The following is an 8270-nucleotide window of genomic DNA, read 5'->3' on the forward strand; positions in this document are numbered from 1 at the left end:
GACCTTGGCAAAGTTTGTAAAAGAGAGCAACAATAATTGTCTTCAACTGAATGAAAACAAGATGAATGAACTGGTTATAAACTTTGGGGAAAAGGCTTAATAATAGTGTTCCCATGAAGATTCACAATGTGGATAATGAAATAGTTGCTGTGGTGTAAGTTGTATAAGTACTGCCCACACGGTGATGTAAGTAGGCATATGACCCAGAACAAGAGTCAGTGTGGGGTTGAACAGAAACCTATTAAAATCTAGACAAGAACTCCTTGCCTGCACCCATTACTGTAAGTACGTGGTTTCTTTTTATTCATTCTAGGGACATGGGAGTCACTGGCTGGCCAGCATTTATTATGTGGGAATGCCAGCGTTGGACTGGCGTAAACACAGTAAAAAGTCTGTGAATGTAACACTACATCCTACATCTCCATTCACCTGACGAAGAGGCAGTCCCCTCGAAAGCTTGTGAGTATTATCAAATAAATCGGTTGGACTAAAACCTGGTGTTGTCAGACTTTTTACAGCATTTATTACCCATCCCTAGTTGCCTGAGGTCAGTTGAGAGTCAATCATATTGCTCTGGTTCTGGAGTCACATGCAGACCAGACCAGATAATAACAGCATACAAGTAGTGAATGAAGACTTGCTATTGACATGCAGAAGAATGCAAGGACTTCCTTAACACCTGTTACGACACAGTGCCAGCATTAATTGGTCACTTAAAGGCCTCAACTGGAGTAAGGATTGGCTTCCCAGCCAAGGCCTTGTCCGTCCTAGGGTAAAATCACTGTGACCTGGGGACGGGTGCGAATCCCGTCCGTGCAATTTCACACTACTCCCTCCCCGCCCCACAACCCCCCTCCACTCCCCCCTCCCCCACCTCCGCCCCCTTCCCTGCTGCTGCCTAAAAAACAGCTGGTAGGTGTGTATAAAATTCAGGCCCATGGCTCAAAAGACCTCCAGTTTTCGATGCTTCACACGGGATGAGGAATCCAGCTCCCAGTCAAAGTGACTCTGAGATATAAGGACAAAAACCATCCAATTATATCGTGCCCCACCTCCTGCAATGGATTAGTGGGGATACCAGCAAGGGCCTGGTTCCAAATACACCAGAGTTTCCAAAGCTCTTCATGGGACGTGCTGCCTGAAAATTGCCCACAGGATTGGGCTCAGATGTGATGCACTCCACAAAAGGACCCTCACCCCTCAGGGTGGAAGGACCACGGCAGCTGGATGAGGTGGTGAACATGTTGTCATTTCCACAGTCAAGCAGCTTACCACATAGTGCTCAAGGCTGGTTCCTGTCCAAAAACCAAACAGATCTCTCCGCATCTGCATAGACCTCGCACAACTTAACAAGGTCATAGCTGGACTGATCCAGTTCCATTTCTGGTCAATGAAAACCCCCCCAAGTTGTTAGCAAGGGATTCAGCGATGATAATGCCATTGAACATTTGATTTAACCTGATTCAATTCAATTTGATTTATTATTGCCACATGTATTGATATACGGTGAAAAGTATTGTTTCTTGCGCGCTATACAGACAAAGCATACCATTCATAGAGAAGGAAATGAGAGGGTGCAGGATGTAGTGTTACATTCATAGCCAGGGTGTAGAGAAGGATCAACTTAATATGAGGTAGGTCCATTCAAAAGTCAGCAGGGAAGAAGCTGTCCTTGAGTCAGTTGGTACGTGACCTCAGACTTTTGTATCTTTTTCCCAACAGAAGAAGGTGCAAGAGAGAATGTCCAGAATATCAAAGGGCAATGATTAGATCATCTCTTGTTGGAGATGGTCATTGCCTGGCTCTTAGTGTGGCACGGAAGTTCCTTGCCACCTGTCAGCCCAAGCCTGGATATTGTCCAGTTCTTGCTGCATTTGGACACAGACTGCTTCAGTATCTGAGGCACTGTGAATGGTACTGAACATTGTTAGCAATTTTTTTGTTTGTTTACTTTACTCCAATCCAATCAAGTCAAATTAAAGCCAATTCAGAGTCCCAACAAGTTGGGACATTCCCAATCCAAGCTGACGGTACAGGGTTCTCACCACCTATCTTGGGCTTGATCTATATGATCCAAGCTGATTGGAGTAGGTGTAGCTCCTCCTCCAAGGCTTGATCTAATTTGCATCTTAGCCAAAAGGCCAAGATACCGCTTTAAAAAATTGCTTCATAAGAAGCTGAAATGTAACCTAATGACTTCAACCAAGTGCAGCATGTTGATACTACACTTGATCTTAGCCAAAAGGCCGAGAAGCGACCCCAGCCAAGGCTGTATGAGGTTCTGTTTAGTGTAGCTCATTGCATGGTCACTTCTGACCTGGTTGATAGTTGAAGGGTCATCAAATGCAGTGAGACACAGCTTCTCATTAAACAATAACAACTTTTATTTTAGTTAGTTTAGCCTGAAGAGGAAATCAAAGATTTCTAAAATAAATTAACAGCCTGGCCTGCATGAACAATAAGAAGTCAGAGTAAACTAGGCCACAGTTAATAATATCACTTCTAATTACCATTCATTAATTATTCATCTTAAAGGACAATCACACTTTGTTTCAAATTAAGGTCGACAAAGTAACTTTTAAATATTCAATGCAGGTTTAATACAGGTTCCCTGAAAATCAAGAGCAAAGCAGAAATAAATTGCTAAAATGTAGAATTACCTCAAAGCTACAGCACTCCTGATCGGACTCATTAACTGATTATTTTAATGTTTTAATATATCTTTTAACCCTCATTTGATTTTTGTGATAAGGTAATTTTCTTCTTCTTTTATTATTTTTTAACCTATTTCTCAATGAATGAGCAATATACCCGAAATTAATGCCCATACGGGCAATAAATTGAAATTTGATTGAGCTGAAGAATTAATTACATTTATATAGCACCATATAATGTGGTAAAACATGTTAAAGTGTTTGACAGTGTAATGACTCCAAGAGTCAGCTGTAAAGGAACAGTGCTTTATTGCACAAAATAAAGTGAAACAGAACTACAAGCCTGTGGTGAACACAAACAGGTCCCAACCAGGGCAATTGGATAATGGACTCACTCGGGGTCCTGCTTTATACAGGGCCCAGTATACGCACTCCACTTGGTGAGTTAATTACCAATCACCAGGAAGCTCATATTTAATGAGTCCTACAAGGAGGCCAATAGTGATTCCCCATGCGGGTCATGGGGGTTATCACACACAGGAAGGTCTAGCAAGCATAATTTGACACTGAGATATTGGGACAGATAAACAGAAGCTTGGTCAAAGTGGTGGGCTTTAAGGAGCATCTTAAAAGAGGAAAGAGAGAGTTAGTTCCAGAGTTTAGGGCTAAGGCTTCCACCTTCATCACACTCACCACTGACATCAAAAACATGTGAGAGAGCTGCATAATTCTGCCAATGTGTAGAAGGGTCACGGATTGCACCAATATGACCATTTGGGCCCCAGTGTTTCATATTACAAATGACACAAGGTTAAGTGTTTCCACTTTATCAATGTGCAGCTGACCTGAGACCCCTCAGCTCAGAATCATGTGGGCTAATGCCTCCTTCCTTAGCTCCAACAAGGCCTGGAACTCACTGCCTACAAAAGCTGCTGGAAGCAAAGGCAACTGATGATTTCAAAGGGAAATTGGGTGTGGATTGAAGGAAATAAACCAGCAGGAATCTTGGGGAGAAAGTATGTGGGGTGATGGGATAGAGACGATTGCTCAATACAGAGCACCAAGGACTCGATGGGCAGAATGGCCTCCTTCGGTGCTGCAATGGCTATCGTTTTATGTTGATTCTTTATGCTAGACTAGTTGAGAGGAGAGTGAGGGAGGGCTGAAACTGAAGAAAATGGAACGAAGTGCAAATGCAAAGTGCAATGAGAGTTGCACAGTGGTTAGTGTTGCTGCCTCACAGTGCCAGGGACCTGAGTTCAACTCTGGCTTGGATCGCTGTCTGTGTAGCGTTTGCACGTTCTCCCCGTGTCTGCGTGGATTTCCTCCGGGTGCTCTCGTTTCCTCCCACAGTCTGAATGACGTGCCGATTAGGTGCATTGACCCGAACAGGCGCCGGAGAGTGGCAACTAGGGGAATTTCACAGTAAATTTATTGCAGTGTTAATGTAAGCCTAATAAATAAACTTTAACTTTTGAGAGATTCCACCAGAAAGATCATATATTCAGATCACGGACCATAGATCAGGATTATTGCAGCGCCAAGCGAGGATGACTATCATCTGATGCATGTTACAATGAGGTCGCACCATGGAATAGAGTTCATTAGGCAGGCCAGAGGGCAAGTTGTTACAAGGAAGCTGCAGAAACATCCGGACAAGAACACTTGTGCACCAGGTGCTAAAACAACATTTCAATAAGTGTCTGAAATGCCTCTACGATGAATCCGGAGAGGTTTATTACCCTCACACTCCAGGTAGATGATGAGAAAGTATAAGAGGAAATCACATCCACTCAGCCTGTGACTCTCTGTCCCATTGTTTCCGTACGTCTGCAACATAAACTGCACAAAATATCTTACACACTCCTGAGCGGCTCCTCACCGGCCATCACTGCTCATCTATTGCTGTGTTTGGCATTATTCTAAAGTGTCACTCACAGAGAGCTTTCAAAACTAATCCGTGTGCAGTTGTTTTATCCACTGGATGTGATCAATGTGATTTCCCCTTTCAGCTTTTCTCTCAACATGTGATGCCCAGCCTGCTACTTGGAAGTGATTTCCTTGTGAGCGGTGTCAAGTTTTTTTAAAGTTTATTTGTCAGTGTCACATGTAGGCTTACATTAACACTGCAATGAAGTTACTGTGAAAATCCTCTAGTTGCCACACCTGTTCGGGTACATTGAGTGAGAATTTAGCACGGTCAACGCACTGAAACCAGTCCCTCGGACTGTGGGAGGAAACCGGAGCATCTGGAGGAAACCTATGCAGAAACGGGGAGGACATGCAGACTCTGCACAGAAAGTGACCCGAGGCCGGGAATTGAACTCGGGTCCCCGGCACTGTGAGGCAGCAGTGCTAACCACAGTATCACCGTGCCACCCATAAGTGTCCTGGCTGGCTGCAGGATTGCAGTGACAATCCCATACACCATCAGATGGCTCTCGATTTTATGGGCGGCACGGTGGCACAGTGGCTAGCACTGCTGCCTTACAGCGCCAGGGGCCTGGGTTCAATTCTTAGCTTGGGTCTGTCTGGGTGGAGTTTGCGCATTCTCCCCGTGTCTGGGTGGATTTCCTCCGGGTGCTCCAGTTTCCTTCCACAGTCTAATGATGTGCGGGTTAGGTGAATTAGCCTTGCTGAATTGCCCATTAGTGTCACAGGGACTAGGTAGGTATGGTAAACTCATGGGGTTATGGTGATAGCGCCTGGGTGGGATTGCAGTCAGTACAGACTCAATGGGCTGAGTGGCCTCCTTCTGCACTGTAGGGATTCTACGATTCTTCACGTCTTGACACTTTTGCAATTATTCTGAGTCCCCAGCTGCATCTGTTGCTGGTTCCCTCCCCGGCACATCTGCCCTGGCAATGGTGCAGAGACGTGTGATATCCACGAGAGAATTGATCCATTCTCACAAGAGTAAATCCCTGCTGCTGAGCTCTTCCTCAGCAAGACCTGTAATCGGTACAATTTTGGGCACTCTCTTTGTCTCCGTGCAAGCTCCCAGTATGTCAAAGCTGGATAAGCCCAACTCGTTAAGGGTTAAGCCCAAGACAAGTGTAGGAGCAATGCGAGCTCTCATGTAATCTGCTACCATTTATTTATGATCTCTGCCACTAAAGGCTCAGCTTAGAGGCCAAAGGAATTGCCTCAGGCTCCACGACAGGTTTACTGCAGATTTGTCCTTGAATCCACTAACCCTGACGAGTGAATTGTGCTACATTCCTCAACTTGCACGGTCACAGGTGACTCATTCTGTCCGTGTAATAACCCTGAATTTGTAAGTGCTGCAGCAGAGGACAGAGCCACACCGGAGCCCCAATAAACACACACTGAAACCACAGCAGCAACCACCACTCGCTCCTCCTGAGCTATGCACAGGTCATAGATTCATAGAGTCATAGAGGTTTACAACATGGAAACAGGCCCTTCGGCCCAACCTGTCCATGCTGCCCTTTTTTTTAACCACTAAACTAGTCCTAATTGCCTGCGTTTGGCCCATATCCCTCTACACCCATCTTACCTATGTAACCGTCTAAATGCTTTTTCGAAGACAAAATTGTACCCACCTCTGCTATTACTTTTGGCAGCTCGTTCCAAACACTCACCACCCTCTGTGTGAAAAAAATTGCCCCTCTGGACACTTTTGTATCTCTCCCCTTTCACCTTAAACTTATGCCCTCTAGTTTTAGATTCCCCTACCTTTGGGAAATTATATTGACTATCTAGCAGATCTACACTCCTCATTATTTTATAGACCTTTGTAAGATCACCCCTAAACCTCCTATGTCCAAAGAAAAGAGTCCCGGTCTATCCAGCCTCTCCTTATAACTCAAACCGTTAAGTCTCAGTAGCATCCTAGTAAATGTTTTTTGCACTCTTTCTAGTTTAATTCTAGCTCTGTCTGTCCATGTCTCTCATAGTCTTGCACACTTCAATCAGGTCACCCCCCAGTCTTCTCTGCTCCAACAAAAACAATCCAAACCTATCCAACATCTCTTCATAACTTAGATGTTCCATCCCTGACAGCATCCTGGTGAATCACCTCTGCACCCCCTCCAGTGGAGTCCTGCAATACCTCAATTTCAAATATTTCTCCATCCATCCATGATCTCTCCCCTTCTACGTCTGGGACCTCAAACAGTCCTCCGGCTTTCCAAGATCTCTATACTCCTCCAATTCTGGTCTCTCGCTCAAACCTGACTTTCATTACTCCATCATTGGTGGCTATACCTTCACCAGCTGAGTTCCTGAGTTTGAGCTTTCCTCTCCAAACATCTCCATCTTCTGTTCTCTCTCGCCTCCTAAAAAGAATCTACCTTAATATTTCTTTATGCGGTTTGATGTCAAATTTAGAACTGCTATGAATGGATAGTTGGGGTCTTTTCCCCATGTTAATTACTCAAGCGCATAGGTTTAAGCTAAAAGGGGGAAATTTTAAATGCGATGTAAAGGCAAAGTTTTTATACAGAGAATGGCAAGTGCCTGGAATGCACTACCAGAGGAGATAGTAGAATCAGACACAATAGCAATGGTTATGAGACTTCTTGACAGATACATGAATAGAGGGATATGGACTGCGTAGGGGCAAAAGTCTTTAGGGTTAGAAAGGCATCATGTGTCGGCACAGGCTTGGTGGGCCGAAGGGCCTGTTTAGGTGCTGTACTGTTCTTTGTTCTTTGAATGTCAGGTTTTGTAAGATGCTTTATATATATATTTTATATATTTGTATATTTATGTAGTTGTATATTTTAAGATGCCTTTTTAATTTCATGGTAAAAATGAACACCTGACATTCTGCTAGTTCCATCCAGCAATAAGCTGATGTGACCTGGTTGCCATGGGAGTCGGAGGCCCAAGGCAAGGCCTACTGAAACTCAAGTGCCCATGTTTGCACCTGGATCAAAGAAAGGAGTGGCCAGTTTTGCTCAGGCACATTGATTGAGAGATCCTGAATAGAGAGAAATAGGAAAGAGAGGAAAACAGCAACTGTTGTGAAGAGTTGGAGAAAAGCCTGCGCTCTGTTAGCCACCTGGCAGAATGCTTGTAGGAGCTCGCTCTTTGGCCAAAAAAAAGACTCATGAGGAATTTAGGCCAATGGAAGATTTGCTCTGATGTGGCCAGGAGAAATATTTGCCTGAGTGAGCCTTGCTGCCGGAAGTTGATTTGGAAATTCTCATAAGACTGAGGGAGTGGGTTGGATCTCAGACAATGACGAGGCAAAGTACAGGAATGAGATAGAGAATCTGGTGAACTGCAGCAACAACATACTACAATGAAGTTACTGTGAAAATCCCCTAGTTGGCACACTCCGGCGCCTGTTCAGGTTCACGGAGGAAGAATTCAGCATGGCCATCTTCGGAATGTGGGAGGAAACCAGAACACTCAGAAGAAACTCATGTAGACAGGGAGAGATTGTGCAAATTTCCCACAGACAGTGACCCAAGCCAGGAATCGAACCCAGGTCCCTGGCGCTATGAGGTAGCTGTGCTAACCACTATGCCACTGTGCCTCCCCGAATAATCTCTCCCAGAATGTCAACGAAACGAAGAAGATAATCATCAACTTCAGGAAGTGTAATGGAGGACATGCCCCTGCCTACATCAATAGGGCTGAAGT

At 44.7% G+C, this 8270-nt stretch overlaps 1 non-coding gene across 1 annotated transcript; it reads right to left on the reverse strand.

Moving 5' to 3' along the window:
* Positions 1-2066: 2066 nt before the first annotated feature.
* On the reverse strand, positions 2067-2258 carry LOC145358041 (U2 spliceosomal RNA). Its single transcript, XR_013889415.1, has one exon. It is a non-coding gene; the product is annotated as a U2 spliceosomal RNA (small nuclear RNA).
* Between the last annotated feature and the right edge of the window lie 6012 nt (positions 2259-8270).

This window comes from Carcharhinus amblyrhynchos, chromosome 24 (genome assembly GCF_965287045.1).
Source record: "Carcharhinus amblyrhynchos chromosome 24, sCarAmb.v2.hapA, whole genome shotgun sequence".
NCBI lineage: Eukaryota > Metazoa > Chordata > Chondrichthyes > Carcharhiniformes > Carcharhinidae > Carcharhinus > Carcharhinus amblyrhynchos.